Source organism: Chiloscyllium plagiosum, chromosome 17, assembly GCF_004010195.1.
Source record: "Chiloscyllium plagiosum isolate BGI_BamShark_2017 chromosome 17, ASM401019v2, whole genome shotgun sequence".
In the NCBI taxonomy this organism is placed as follows: Eukaryota; Metazoa; Chordata; class Chondrichthyes; order Orectolobiformes; family Hemiscylliidae; genus Chiloscyllium; species Chiloscyllium plagiosum.
The window spans coordinates 6,999,426-7,016,102 of record NC_057726.1 but is presented as its reverse complement, the minus strand read 5'-3'; the positions used below and the strand labels follow the sequence as shown (position 1 = coordinate 7,016,102).

Sequence of the window (16,677 nt, the reverse complement as noted above, 5' to 3'; positions counted from 1 at the left end):
ATCTATGTCTATCTTTAATACACTGAATGAATTGGCCTCCACAGCCCTCAGCAGCAATGAGTTGCACAGATTCACTACCCTCTGGCTGAAGAAATTCTTCCTCATCTCATTTCTAAAGGTTTGGGTCCTAATCTCTCCACAAGTGAAAACATCTTCTCCACTGAATGAGAGACATGTGCGGACTCAGACTCGTTGAAAACTGTAAGGACGTTGTAGATGATCCTCTGAGGTGATGAAACTGTGAACTCAGTAATCTTGTGCTCAGACTCTTTCCTTCTAATCGTTCATGGGGGATGGGCAACGTTGGCTAGGACAACATATATTCCCAATCCTCAGTTGCCCAGAGGACAGTTTAAGAGTCAATCACATTGTTGTGGGTCTGGAGTCACATGTAGACCAGATCAGGTAAGGATGGCAGTTTCCTTCCCTAAAAGACGTTAGTGAACCAAGTGGGATTTTCCAAACAAAAAAAAAATCAACAAATGATTCATGGTCATCATTTGACTTTTGACTTTTAATGCTAGTTATTTTGTTGAATTCCACCAAATATTACAGCAAGATTTGAACCACAATATTACCTGAGTTTCCCAATTAATGGAGAGAAAGTGAGGACTTCAGATGCTGGAGAGTCAGAGTCAAAAGGTGTGGTGCTGGGAAAAGCACTGCAAGTCAGGCAGCATCTGAGGAGCAGGAGAGTTGATATTTCGGGCGTAAGCCCTTCATTAGAAATCTTTCCCGATTCATGGTCAGGCAATAATACCACCAGGAGAAAGTGAGGATTGCAGATGCTGGCAATCAGATTAAAAGCGTGTGGTGCTGGTGAATCACAGCTGGTCAGGCAGCATCCGAGGAGCAGGAGCATCAATGTTTTGAGCATAAGCCCTTCATCAGGAATTCCTGTGCTTTTCCAGCACCACACTTTTCGACTCTGACAATACCAGCAGGCCATCATTTTTGCTGGGAGTTTGGAGTTAGTACAGTAGGGAGCTCTGTTGGCTTTTCAACACATAAATTTTGTTCAGGTACATTGTTTAAATGAAACTTAGAAATCTGACCTGAATTTCTATGAACAAGAGACAAATGCACAATAAATCCAGAAAGGTGATTTTCTCCGCTGAAGGATATTATAGTTTACAACAATCTAATTTTTTCAAATTCACTTGTCGTAGTGTTAGCTTTTAGTTCCAGGTATTTGTGAACAGAATTCACGTACCAAACTTCCCTGGTAGAGATTTCAAGTTTTATTTTGCAGATCATCAGTACACTAATGTAATGTTTATTAGTACCAAATATCTCAATGGAGGAACATTTGCCATTGAATCAGCCACAATGCTTTTCTTCTAAACTGCCTCTGCCTTTCTGCCTGTCTCCTTCCTTTCTGATACTCCTTAGTATTGATCCCTATGGTCACCTACCTTAATATGTTTCAATCCCAGTGTTGGACTACATCTGATAATGAATCAATTTGGGACATTTTACAACATCAAATGCACTATATAAAGACAGTTTGTTGTTGTGAATGTATAAAATTTGGAAGTGGGGATGTGACTTGTTTAATAATCCTTCATTCAAACCCACTGACAGAACAGGAGCTAAGGCAATGACCTAGTCGTTTTATGATTAGATTACCTACAGTGTGGAAACAGGCCCTTTGGCCCAAGCAGTCTACACCGACCCTCCGAAGAGTAACCCACCCAGACCTATTTCCCTCTGACTAATACACCTAACACTATGGGCAATTTAGCATGGCCAAGTCACCTAAATTGCACACCTTTGGATGTGGGAGGAAACCCCCGCAGACACGATGAGAACGTGCAAACTCCACACAGACAGTCACCCAAGGCTGGAATTGAACCCGGGTCCCTGGCACTGTGAGGTAGCAGTGCTAACAACTGAGCCACCATGCTACCAATTAGACTATTTCTCTGGGAATCTGGGTTTCACCATACTAGGACAGCATGGTGGCTCAATTGTCAGCACTGCTTTCTCACAGCCCAGAGACCTGTGTTCGATTCCAGCCTTGGGTGATGATGTATCGAGTTTGCGCATTCTCCCCATCTCTGCTGGGTTTCCTCTGGGTGATACAGTTTCTCCCCCAGAATCTAAAGATGTGTAGATTAGGTGAACTGGTCTTGCTAAATTGTCCATAGTGTCCACGGATTTGTGTGGACTTGGTGCATTAGTTATGGGTAAATATAGGGTAGGGGAATGGGTCTTGGTTGGGTTACTCTTCAGAGGGTCGGTGTGGACTGTTTGGGGTGAATGGCCTGTTTCCACACTGTAGGGGTTCTGTGATAAGAGATGGTGGCATTTGAATTCAAATAAAATAACGTCTGGAATTAGGGGTCTAATGATGACCATGAAATGGTTGCTTTTGTTGGAAAGACTCATTTGGTTCAGTAAAGCCTTTTAGGGAAGTAAACTATCATCTTGACTTGGTCTGGCCAATGTACAATCCCAGCCTCACAGTAATGTGGTTGACTCCTTATGCAATTAGATATGGGAAATAAATGTGTGTCTAGTCAATAATACCCATATCCAATAAATTAATAGGAGACAGTTTCAGTTAGGAGGTTATCATCTGTAACATGCAGTAGTGTCAACTATTTACAGTCTATATCAAAGACATAGATGAAGTGTAAGGGAGTGATGTACCTAGATTTGCTTGTGATATAAATCTGGGTTGAAATCTATTATGTGAGGAGTACAGTGAAGTGTTGAAAGGAGATAAAGACAGGTTCAGTGATAAAATCGAGAGTTGGCAGATGGAGCTTTAATTTGTTTGTTCATGGGACATGGGCATCAGTGAATTAGAATAACAATTATTGTGATAAGAGATGGTGGCATTTGAATTCAAATAAAATAACGTCTGGAATTAGGGGTCTAATGATGACCATGAAATGGTTGCTTTTGTTGGAAAGACTCATTTGGTTCAGTAAAGCCTTTTAGGGAAGTAAACTATCATCTTGACTTGGTCTGGCCAATGTACAATCCCAGCCTCACAGTAATGTGGTTGACTCCTTATGCAATTAGATATGGGAAATAAATGTGTGTCTAGTCAATAATACCCATATCCAATAAATTAATAGGAGACAGTTTCAGTTAGGAGGTTATCATCTGTAACATGCAGTGGTGTCAACTATTTACAGTCTATATCAAAGACATAGATGAAGTGTAAGGGAGTGATGTACCTAGATTTGCTTGTGATATAAATCTGGGTTGAAATCTATTATGTGAGGAGTACAGTGAAGTGTTGAAAGGAGATAAAGACAGGTTCAGTGATAAAATCGAGAGTTGGCAGATGGAGCTTTAATTTGTTTGTTCATGGGACATGGGCATCAGTGAATTAGAATAACAATTATTGTCACATGTACTCAAGTACAGAAACACAGGAGTACAGAGAAAAGTTTACAATGTCACCCACATGCCACCATCTTAGGTACAAATCTTAGATACAAAATAGAGAGAGAAAAGAAAAGTTACATCAACTTACAGTTACACAGAGCATATGTTAGGAAGGTAAGAACTAAAGTTAAAAAGATAAACATTAAAGTCTTTCTATAAAGGGGCTGCAGTAGATCGATGCAGGGAGGCTTCCACAAGTTCTCTGATCAGGATCACAAGGCACTGACCACTCACACCATAGAACATAGAACATAGAACATAAAGCATAGAACACAGAAAAGTACAGCACAGAACAGGCCCTTTGGCCCACGATGTTGTGCCAAGGATTATTTCCTAATCGATAATAAAATAACCTAACCTACACACCTCTCAATTCGCTGCTGTCCATGTACATGTCCAGCAGTCGCTTAAATGTCCCCAATGACTCTTTTTCCACCACCACCGCTGGCAACACATTCCATACATTCACAACTCTCTGCGTAAAGAACCTACCTCTGTCGTCCCTTCTAATGTCTTCAAACTATGACCTCTCATACCAGTCAATCCTGCCCTGGGGAAAGGTCTCTGATTATTGACTCTATCAATGCCTCTCATTGCCTTGTATACCTCGATCAGGTCACCCCTCTTCCTCCTTCTCTCCAGAGTCTGAGCTTAGTCAACCTCTCTTCGTAAGACAAGTCCTCTAGTCCAGGCAGCATCCTGATAAACCCTCTCCAAAGCCTCTGTATCTTTCCTATAATAGAGCAACCAGAACTGGACACGATATTCCAAGTGTGGTCTCACCAGGGACTTGTAGAGCTGCAGCAAAACCTTGCTACCCCTGTTAATGAAAGCCAAAACACCATATGCTTTCTCAACAACCCTCTCCACTTGGATGGCAATTTTGAGGGATCTGTGTACTTGCACACCCAGATCCCTCTGTTCCTCCACACTGCCAAGAATCCTGGCTTTAATCCTATATTCAGCATTTGAGTGCAACCTTCCAAAATGCATCACTTCACATTTATCCAGGTTGAACGCCATCTGCCATTTCTCAGCCCAGCTCTGCATCCTGTCTATGTCGTGCTGCAGCCTGTAGTAGCTCTCGATACTATCAGCAGCACCTCCAATCTTTGTGTCAATGGCAAATTTACAAATCCATCCCTCAACCTCATCATCCAAGTCATTTATAAAACCTACAAAGAGCAGAGTCCCAAGAACAGAGCCCTGTGGGACACCACTCACCACTGACCTCCAGGCAGAATACTTTCCATTTACAACTACTCTCTGCCTTCTGTCAGCCAACCAATTTTGAATCCAGATGCCAAATCTCCCTGTATCCCATACCTCCTGACTTTATGAATGAGCCTACCGTGGGGAACTGTATCAAATGCCTTGCTGAAATCCACTGCTGACCTTCGTCGACCTGTCTTGATGCCTCCTCAAAGATCTCAATAGGATTTGTGAGGCATGACCTGCCCCTCACAAAGCCTTGCTGACTGCCTTTAATCACTCTATACTTTTCCAAATAGTTATAAATCCTATCCCTCAGAATTCTTTCCAAAACTTTGCTGACCACAGACATAAGACTGACTGCTCTGTAATTGCCAGGGATTTCCCTATTACCTTTCTTGAAAAGAAGAACAACATTCGCCTCCTTCCAATCCTCCGGTATGACTCCTGTGGAGAGTGAGGAAGCAAATATCCTTGCCAACGGCTTAGCAACCTCCTTTCTCACTTCCCAGAACAGCCTAGGATAAATCTGGTCTGGCCCTGGGGACTTATCAATCTTAATGTTTGCTAAAATTTCCAGCACATCAACTTCACCAATCTTGAAGCTGTTTCCCAGCTCCTCAAAGTTCTCATTCATAGCAAGTTTCCTTTCCTTAGTGAATACTGAAGCAAAAAACTCATTTAGGACTTCCCCTCTCTGCTCAGACACCACGCACAAGTTCCCTCCGTTATCCCTTATCGGCCCTACCTTCTCCCTGATCATTCTCTTATTCCTCACGTATGAGTAAAATGCCTTTGGATTCTCCCTAACCCTTCATGCCAAGCATTTTTCGTGCCCCTTCCTGGCTCTCCTCAGTCCATTTTTGAGCTCTTTTCTAGTAAACCTGTAATCCTCTAATGTTGTGCTAGATCCTTGCTTCCTCCATCAACGTAAGTTGCCTTCTTCCTTTTGACGCGAAGCTCCTCTGTTCTTGCCATCCAAGGTTCCTTAATCTTACCCCTTCTTGCCTGTCTCAGAGGAACAATTTGTGCATCACTCGCAATAATTGCTCCTTAAACAGTCTCCGTTTGTCTGTTATGCCCTTTCTGTGGAAAGGTTGCTCCCAATCTGTACTTTCCAACTCCTGTCTGATCGCGTCATAATTTCCTTTTCCCCAATGAAATAACTTTCCCTCAGTAACTACACCTTTCCCTCTTCAAGGCTACGGTAAATGTGAGGCAGTTGTGATCACTTTCACCAAAGTGCTCTCCCACCGCGAGATCTGACACCTGCCCTGGCTGATTGCCAAGCACCAAATCCAAAATGGCCTTTCCCCTCGTCGGTCTGTCTACATACTGAGTAAGGGAACCGTCCTGAACACATCTGACAAAAATGGCTCCATCCAAACTATCTGCACTACGGAGGTTCCAGTCAATATTGGGAAAGTTGAAATCACCCATAACAACAACTCTGCTACTTTTGCATTTTTCCACAATCTGCTGGCCTATGAGTTCTTCCATCTCCCTCCTGCTATTAGGGGGTCTGTAGAAAACCCCCAATGTGGTGGCTGCTCCCTTGCTGTTCCTAACTTCCACCCATACTGTCTCAGTAGCCAAACCTTCCTCAACAACCTTTGTTTCTGTAGCTGTGATGCACTCTCTGATTAGCAATGCTACACCCCCTCCTCTTTTTCCACCTTCCCTGTTATTTTTAAATGTTCTAAACACTGGAACATGTAGCAACCATTCCTGCCCCTGTGAAACCCACATTTCTGTTAACACTCCTTGCGTTAAAGCAGACACACTTTAACCGATCCCTTTGTTTCACCACGTGAAAAACCTTCCCGATAGATTCACTATATCCTGTCACTGCCCCATCTACAACTACCGCCTCCTCAGAAATGTGGCTCTGGTTCCCAACTCCTGCCAAACTAGTTTAAACCCTCCCGAACCACATAAATAAATCTCCCGGCCAGGACATTTGTGCCCCTCCAGTTCAGGTGCAATCTGTCCTTGTACAAGTCCCACCTTCCCCAGAAGGTATCCCAATGGTCTAGGTATCTGAAGCCCTCCCTCCTGCACCAGCCTCGCAGCCACGTGTTAAGCTGTATTTGCTGACTGTTCCTCACCTCACTATCTCATGGCACCGGTAGCAAACCCGAGATCACTACTCTACTCGTCCTGCTCTTCAGCTTCCAACCTACATCTCTGTACTCACTTTTCAGATCCTCCATCCCTTTTCTGGCTATACCATTGGTGCCAATATGTACCACGATTTCTGGCTGCTCACCATCCTCTTCAGAATCCTGTAAACCCAATTGGCGACATCCTGGACCCTGGCACTGGGGAGGCAACATACCTTCCTGGAGTCCAGTTCCTGACCACAAAATCTCCTGTCAATCCGTCTAACTATTGAGTCCCCTACCACGAGTGCTTTTCTATTTTCCCTCCTTCCCTTCTGAGCCACAGTGCCAGGCTCAGTGCCAGAGACCTGACAACTAAGGCATTACTCCAGTAGGCCGTCCTCATCAGCAGTGTCCAGAATGGTATACTTATTGCTGAGGGGAACGGCCATTGGGGATCCCTGCCCTATCTGTTGGTTTTCAAGGAGCTAGACTTGGGTGCACTTCCCGCAGATGTAGTTGGCAGAGATATGTGAAGTGTCTCTCACCTGCTACATTCTTCAGGAGAAACATGCAACTGCCCTATCAGCCATACCCCGCTAATCTGAAAGCCCACATAGGACTAAACAAAGGAAGAGAAGAAAAGAAAAAAAGAGAAAACCTGAAAACTTACTAAGTTTACAAACTCAGAGTAAGGTTAGAAGAGATGGATGGGAGGGAGGCATTACGGTGTAGGGTCTCAGGTTTAGATCTCATCCACTTAAAAACTTCCCAGCAGCCCTTGCTTCTCTCTGCACCCTCTCCTTGCTGTTCTGTTCAAAATGGAGACCAGGCCCCTCATCCAACAATTGTCCCTTGTCTATGCACACTGACCGTCCCTGATCCACTCCATACGTCTAGCTTCCTGTCCATCCCCGCTCCACTCAATATCTCCAACTCGTTCTGCTCAGGCCTTCAGCCACTTCGATTATGTCACCACCGCTCCAAGGTATTTTTTTTTTAAAACACTGCAAAAAACTTTTAAAAAGAGAGACGAAGAACAAGAAAAGAAGAGAAAAAAGCCAGATGGAATGGACGAGCCATGGCTGAGGATCCTGGACACTGCCTCCGATCTTCGATAATCGTGGATAGACAATGATGTATTACCCATCCTAATTACCCAGAGGGCAGTTCAGAATCCAACATCTATATTGCTGTGGGTTTGGAGTCACATGTTGACCAAATTGAAGAAGGATGGCATAATTCCCTTCCTAAAGGGTATTAGTGAACCAGATGGGTCTTTATGACCAGTTTCATGATGAGGCGACCTTTCTGATTCCACATTTTTGTTGAATTTAAGTTTCACCATCAGCCAGGGTCAGATTGGAGTCATGGCTCCAGACCATTAGTCTGAGGTTGGACTTGCTAATCTAATGACATTAACATTGCACCACACTAGCATCTCCATAGTGGAGCATGATGTAGGGAACTCATGTGAGCTTATTCACTTTGGACCTCAATACAGAAATGCAGACTTAATTTAAAATGGGTGAAATGTGTAAATATTGATGTTCAGAGGAACTTGGGAACTCAGACAAGGAGCTAAATGAGTTAGCATGTGGTTTACAGCAAGTAGTTAGCAGACAAATGGCATGGTATCTTTCCATGGTACAGGATTGCAGTAATAAGGAAGTCTTATTTACATTCCTCTAAGGCTTTGTTGAGACGGCATCTGGAATACTGTGTGCTTCCTGATTTACTGCCAGTGGAGGTGATGTAGTAAAGGTTCACTCAATGGGGCCCTGTGATGAGGGGTTTATCCTATGTAGGTGACTTTGTATTTTATACCTTAACATCAAGCTATGTTTTTATATTAGAAGAAATTTATCGTTATTTATTTGGCCATTTTGTTCTCTCTCTCCTCCCTTATCATCAAACTGTTCAGGGATATTACAATGCCCTTCTGGAACAGGTGGGATTTGAACTCAGACCTCCTAACTCAAAGTTATGGACAATAACAATGTACCACAAGAGCAGTTTTTCTGATGCATTATTGACACGAATGAGTGAGGAGACAAGGTGGGATCGCTCTTTAATTAATTTAGTTTCAATGAGCTTAATTGTTCTGATTATCTTCTTAAATTGGAGCAATTCGTCTGACTCATTCAGTGAACTGAAAGTACAGCAATTCTCACTTTACCTCACCTTCTCTTTGGCTGCCAGATGCAGCAGTGGCTTTTGGTTAAATCTTGCTTTTCCCATTACATCTTGTTTGAATCACCTCCCCATTCATTAGTTGCCTCTTCATCCCATTCTTTCCCCCATGCACCTGATCCCAGCAATCAAAAGGAAAGTGGGTGTTATCAATACAATTACAAGCATCCCACTGATCACCTTTCAGATCTTTGCAGAGGTATATTGATTTGCCCATTAGGAATTTGCTTTTGAAAATACAATCTCTTTTATTGAAGGATAACTTTTTCTTATTTTTCACTTTCTTACAGAAACTACTGAGGTGTAGCAACAGCATCTGAAAAAGATGCTTGAGAAGGTGTCCATTAGACAAGGATATTCAGAAGACCATTCTGGATGGATGGGGCTGAGTTACATGTCAAACCTTAAAGTCAGGTAAGAAAAAAGCAGTGCTCCGAACATTTGTGATTTCAAATAACCTGGTGTCATGTGACTTCTGGTTCCATTTATATGAAATGATGTCATGAGACCAGAAATGATCTATTGTCCCAGGCATACCATTAAACAAATTAATGTCAAATTTTCAAAGTTGCAAGTCAATTTAGCACAGCAATCTTCCTCTTCATGTGGCCATTTGTCAACAGTTGTTTAGACAATAGATTTGGATTGACTCAGGCTTGGAGGGCTGAAAAACCTGTTCCTGGGCTGTAAATTTTCCTTGTTCTTCTTTGTTCTTTAACATGATTCTGAAGTGGGTAGAGCTGGTGATTCCTTTTACACAGATGACAGTGTTTGGGATTCACCTGCTATTCTCTTAACACCTGCTGACTCTGTTTAACTCAGAGCCACATGATACAGTTCTCCCAATCGGCAATGGCATTTCAGAGGTTTGAATGAAATAAGTTTGAATACTCTTAAGTAATACATGTCCCAACATCTTTAGTCAACACTTCTACACTTAAAATTTGTTCACATTTCTTTTATAACCTCTGAGAGGAACTGGGAGGTGTGGTCAGGGTATGAAGAAAAGTGTTACCTTGTATATGGTCAGAATGAGGCAATACATTTGGTGCCTATAGGTGAATATATTTTTATAAGTCACCATCTGTACAGTTTGTCACCTTGATGAGCACTCACATCACTTAGATTAGATTTTGTTTACACTGCTTGCCAGACTGGCAGGCTGCTGTTATGTGTCAACTCATTAGAAAAAGCTTTTCAGTCAGGATGTTTTTGAATGCTAAACTAGAAAGGTCACTGAAGCAATTATGATCAGCGATGCATGGACTCAACATATCACGCCAAATTAGGTGGATTTGAGCAGTTCACTAATATATGAATATCTGGAATCCTCTGGAATACCGCCTTCTAGCTTCTGAATAATATTAACCCCTCCAGGACATGGTTAGTCTTTTAATACTAAGCCATGAAGGGTTTGAGATTCGGGAAGAGGTTGGGGCTGTTTTCCCTGGAGCCTTGGAAGCTGAGGGGTGACTTTATAGAGGTTTATAAAATCACAACAGACGTGCATAGGTTAAATAGGCATGGTCTTTTCCCTGCGGTGGGGTAGTCCAAAACTAGAGAGCATAGGTTTAAGGTGAGAGGGGAAAGATTTAAACAGGATCTCAGAGGCAAATTTTTCCACGCAGAGGGTGTTGTGTGTTTGGAATGAGCTACCAGAGGAAGTGGTGGAGGCTGGTACAATTATGACATTTAAAAAGCATCTGGATGGGTATGTGAATAGAAATGTTTTAGAGGGATATGGGCCAAATTCTGGGCAAATGGGATGAGATTAATTTAGGATATTTAATCAGCATGGATGAATTGGACCGAAGGATCTGTTTCTGAGCTTTACATCTCTATGACTCTATGATAAGCAGTGCAGAGAAGAAGAGGGAGAGGAAGAAAAAGATATTGGAAATCTGTAAAGAAAGTAGAAAATTCTGGAAGGACTCAGCAGCTCCCACAGCATCAACAGAGAGAGAAACAGATTCACAGCTTTGGGTCTACAACTCTTCAAAAGTTCATTGATCTGAAACATTAACTATTTTTTTCTGCCGATTCTCCCTGACATGTTGAGTGCTTTCCAAATGTTTTGCTTTTATTTCAAAGAAACGAGGTGCTTAAAAAATTCCAATTATGCCTGAAGGTTCATGTAAATAATTAACGCTCCTGTAAATTTGCACCTTATATCCAACTGATGACTGCTCTCATTTGCCTGCAGGTTTATCAACACGGGTTTTGCATTTACATTTGTTCAAGTGGTAAAAGGTTTGTGTTTGTGACAATACAGGACATCGCTCAAAACAATTTGCTCCTGATCATTTTGCACGGCAGTTTGAAAGAAATACCTTGCGTTCATGAAGAGAACAGGATTGTGTCACAAAGTATTTTCCAGCTAATGAAGTGCTTGTAAAGTGCAGTTGCAAAGTTGGCGCTGTATCGTTATATTAATGTTGAGTTATTGGAACTAATTGTTATGAGAGTACATTGAGGGTGACACATTTTACTGCTGCACTAGAGCCACATGATAAACAAATTACCAGCCACATAGAGACGAGAAAGAAACAATGCTATTAATGAAGCATTTTGAATCCAATGTAATTATTTCTAACTTATGAGAAACAGAAGCCCTAACAGTGGGGAACCGTAGCAGCCAATCTGTGTAGTGCACAGTTCTGAAAATAGCAATCGGAAAATGACCTAGCAAAGTTGGTTGAGGGATAATGATTAGCCAAACAGGCTTAAACACTTCCAAATCTCCAAGATGTTCATCAACCTGAAACATTCACTCCCTGTCTCCCTCCACAGATGCTGCCTGATCTCCTGAATGTTTCTAGCACATATATTTTTGCTTAATATTTCCTTTGAAAGTTAGTACCTCCAACAGTACAGCATTCTTGCAGTGCTGCATTAGAGCATCACCCTGGCTTTGTATTCAAATTTCTCGAATGCAGCTTGAACTCCGAAACAAGTAAAGGCAGAGAATGCTGGAGAAACTCAGCGGGTCAAGCAGCAGCTGTGGAGAGAGAAAACAGAATGGATTTTTTGAATCCAGTGACCTTTCTTCAGAATCCCTTGACCCAGAACCTCCTGACTCTACGTTCAGGTGCTGCCTGCCGCACCAAAGCTTCCATGAGCAAACTGAACCCTGTTTCTAAAATGTACCTATATTGGCAATGAGGAGAATCAGGCAAAGATTTAACAACCCACCTTTTACCATTTGACCACACTGGCTTTTGATTTCCAATCTCAACAAAAAATGACTGCAGCAACATCTGATATTACAGAGGAAAGTATGATTATTTTTAGAGGTTATTCTTTAGGATATCAAAATTGCTGTTTAAGGCCTCTCCCTACTTGTGAAGGTGATAGTGAGTATTCTTTATAAATCATTGTAGTCTGTGTGACCAAGGCACTCATGTGCTGTTGTGAAGGAAGGTGTGACAAGTCTTATTATAATGATTATTCAGAGAGGCAGAACAATATTAATGATTCAATTATATTTTCTATAGTTATTTAGTTCTTTATTGTAGTAAAGCTGAACTTCTCAATGCCTTTTCTGTTTCAAAGGAGATATTTAACTAAGGTCTTTTCCCTAGTGAACATAGAACCAATTGGCACTATTTCAAAGAATTAGAGAGTTTTCCCTGATGTCGTGGCTAATATTTATCCATCAACCAATAATACTAAAAATAGGTGACCTGGTCATTATCACGGTTTTTGTTCAAGGGTGTTTGCAGTGTCCAAAGTAGTTGCCATGATTTTTAAACTATCCCAGATTGCTTTCTAAGTCAATGAAGCACTTTTGAAATACAGTCACGGTGTAACATAGGAGATCGACAATCTGAACACAGCAAGATCCCACAACCAACAACATGATAAATGAGCTGATGATCTGTGTTTTGGCGATGGCTGTTGAGGGATAAATCTTAGCTATGATGTTAGTCACTGTGGTGAATAAAGGACTAAATTCAAGTTTCTTTGTGTCATGAAGAATTGTGCTTTCCAATGTAAACAGGGTATGGTTAAACTGCAAAGAATGTAAATTGTTTCTTCTGTAATGTCATGTGTTCCTTCATTCAACTATGTCACAACAATGATATCAGCCATAGATAATATTTAAAAGTACTCCATTGACTGGATAGTGTTTTGGGACTCCCTGAAAAGTGCTATTGAAATGTGGACCTCTCTTTTTTACCATAAAAAAGGTTAAAGGACTATTATGCAAATAAAACAGCATTAGAAAAGTCACCAGCTATATCGCTGTAGATGTTCTGGACTTCAATCTAGCTGCAGTGAACAATAAGTCTGGTTAATCTAAGTGATGAGCTGCTATAGCAATGTTATCATGCCAGAAGTCTTACAGATCATGAATACTAATGTTGTATTATGCTGGTTCCCTATCAGGATGCACCTTGTGTGACAGCCAATTACAGATTGTAGCTGTGTGTGCCTCACTCTTCCTCTCTCTCTCATGGTGATAAATATGCAAACATTGTCTGATGAATTAAACCAATTTTGGCTCATTAGAGGTTTGTATTCTAAACAACAGAGGCAATCTGTTCTATAAAGTTGGCAGCCACATACCATACAGGGTCTATGTATCTTTCCCTCACCTCCAACCACCTGATCAACACACAGCCATACTCATGGGACCGCATCAGATTAAAGACTGAAGCAGCTGCCTTGAGAGTAAGAGTTTGTATTCATATACCACTTCTCACAAACTCAAATATTCAAACTGATTTACAGCTAATCAAGTCCTGTTGAAATACAGTACTGTGTAACAAAGGAAATAGACAATCTGAACACAACAAGATCTCGCAAACAACTATGTGAGAAAAGAATAAATGATCTGTCCTTTGGTGATGTCCAATGAAGGTAGTTTTTAGCCATGATGTTGGTCACATTGTGCTGAATTACAGGATTAATATTCAAACTTATTTGTGTCATGGAGAAGCATGCTTTCAAATGCAAACAGGATGCTTTTGAACTGCAAAGAATGTACATCTTTGCTTCAAAACTGTGTCTTGAAGTCATGCTCATGTCAAAATATAAGTTTTAGTCCACAAGTTATAAACCTAAATTAAACTTATAAAAACAACATTTGAAAGAAAAAGAAAGATTAAGGTGATTTGAGATTACGGCCAAAAATGACCATTCAAATTTGTATCGCTCAACATCCCATATTCCAATGTGCCAGCAAAATCCATATTGCAATGGCCTCAGAGGAGCTTGAAGTACCAACATGTCATGTCCCAGAGGGATATTCTTAATCAAACTGTTCAGAGATGTTGTGCCACACCATTGGAGGAAATGAGACTTGAACCCAGGCCTTCTGACTCTGTGGTCGGAGCATTAACACTGCACCACAGGGACACTTTCTAATCAACACTGTCCAATGATGTTACTCCACACCTTCTGAGCAATTTGGACCTGAGCACAAACCACCTGGCTCAGAGGCCGGCAAACTACCACTACATGACAGGGACCCTTTCAACGCTTGTCTCAGAATATTTCTGAATCAACCTGTGCTGTTACACAACTGAGCAAGATGTGGGACCTGATCCCTGGCCTCCTGCCTCAGAGGTAAGGACACTACCATTGGACAACAAATGCCCCTCCAAATCTTGTCTCAATTCTTTTTTAACTTAAGCTATTTTTCTAATCAACATGTTCAGGTATATTGCTACACACCTCTGGAGCAGGTGGGACTTGAACCCAGATCTCCCTGTTATAAGAAAGCTGCTGTGAAATTTGAAAGGGTTCAGAAAAGATTTACAAAGATGTTCCCAGGGTTGGAGGTATTTGAGCTACAGGGAGAGGCTGAATAGACTGGAGTTATTTTCCCCGGAGCATTGGAGACTAAGGGGTGACCTTATAGAGGTTTATAAAATCATGAGGGGCACGGAAAGGGTAAATAGATAAGGTCCTCTCACTGGATTGGGGGAGTCCAGAACTAGAGAGTATAGAGGAAAGATATAAAAGGGACCTAAGGGACAACATTTTTATGCAGAGGGTGGTGCGTGTATGGAATGAGCTGTCAGAGGAGGTGGTGGAGACTGGTACAATTACAACATTTTAACCACCTGATATAGGAGCAGTGCTCTGAAAGCTAGTGCTTCCAAATAAACCTGTTGGGCTATAACCTGGTGTTGTGTGATTTTTTAACATTTAAAGGCATCTAGATGGATATATGAATTGGAAGGGTTTCAAGAGATATGGGCCAAGTGCTGGCAAATAGGACTAGATTAATTTAGGATATCTGGTTGGCATGGACGTGTTGGACCGAAGGGTCTGTTTTCCATGCAGTACATTTTAATGAATCTATAACTCTATAAATGCTGCCGAGGCAGTGGTGCTCTTGTTATGTGAATAAATTGAAAAAAAAAATTTCTCCAGACAGTGACACTGCACTGAGCTGACTGACAACTTCAGGCAAGTTTGGCAGGTCCAGGAGATAATTTTAAATGAAAAATGGGAACAACATATAGAGCCATATTGACATGTCGGTCGGTCAGATGGTAACCTTATTGTGAGAAGAGTATGAAGGGGTTTCTGTGTTTTCTGAAGGATTTAAATGAAGTTTTGTAACTCTGTAGGCAGACTGAACTGATGACAGAGTGTGTCTGGGTCAGTCTTGTTAAAAGTAGAAAAGTGTGGTGCTGGAAAAGCACAGCAGGTCAGGCAGCATCGGAGGAGCAGGAGAATCAACGGTTCAGGCATAAGGCCTTCATCAGGAATGTGAAGGGGGAAGGGGGCTGAGAGATAAATAGGAGTGTGTGGGTGGGGGCTGGGGGGAAGATAGCTGGGAAGATGATAGATACACGCAGGTGGGGGGTAATTCTGACAGTTCAGAGGGAGGGGTGGAGCAGATAGGTAAGAAGGAAGTTGGACAGGTAGGACAGGTCATCAGGCCATGCTGAGTTGGAGGGTTGCATCTGGGATGAGATGGAGGGAGGGGAGGTAAGGAAACTGGTGAAGTCGATGTTGATACTGTATGATTGAAGGCAGAAGATGAGGCGTTCTTCCGCCACACGGCATCAACGTCTATTTCACCAGTTTACAGACCAAAAGTAAATTTAACACAGCACATTTAAAAAATATAAGAAAACTGCTCTCTGTACATTATCTGTCACAGAAAGCAGCTCGGACATTGGCCCATGCACAGGACGAAACGTGCTAACTGATCTCTGCTGGAATCGCGTTATTGCGAACAGAGGTAAGCGTTCTTGAAAATACCGTGCCCGAATTCATCAGCAAAATTGTGCTGCTGGAATGTGTGCTATCCCAGAACTACCTGTACCTCACTTCGGGAAGGCATACCCCAGCATTGTGACTGCTTGGGGTTATTGATGTTCAGAGTAAGGGAGATAGGAATAAAAGCCTACACTGGGTTTGGTGCTCTTGTGTCATCTGGTGGTCCTTACCAAAGAAGGTAGTCCATTTCACCCAACCCCCCAAAAAGTCTGTCCACCAGGACCTCCAGACCCCTGTTGGAAAAGTGGGATCCCAACTTTCTTTTCTGAGCCATGTCCTTTACAGCAGCCAGACAGTGAAAGGCAGGTCTTGGTTGGCAGTGGTTGATCTGGTGCACAGCTGGGGTTTAACTATACCGCAGTGATTAAAAATTTCCAAAGGACCCGGCAACAACAGGTACTTTTCCTCAAAGTGAGAGTCAGCTAGCACATGTGGCAGCTCACTAGAGCTCATGGACGTAAGTCCATACAAAGTAGGAGCAGAAATTAGGCCATTCACCCATCGAGTCTGTTCTGCCATTCAG

The 16,677-nt window shown here is 42.1% G+C and overlaps 1 long non-coding RNA gene across 1 annotated transcript; it reads left to right on the top strand.

Moving 5' to 3' along the window:
* The first annotated feature begins 8,888 nt into the window (after nucleotides 1-8,888).
* Nucleotides 8,889-11,815, top strand: LOC122558660. Its single transcript, XR_006314209.1, has 3 exons — nucleotides 8,889-9,111; nucleotides 9,203-9,326; nucleotides 11,116-11,815. It is a non-coding gene; the product is annotated as an uncharacterized LOC122558660 (long non-coding RNA).
* Nucleotides 11,816-16,677: the final 4,862 nt, after the last annotated feature.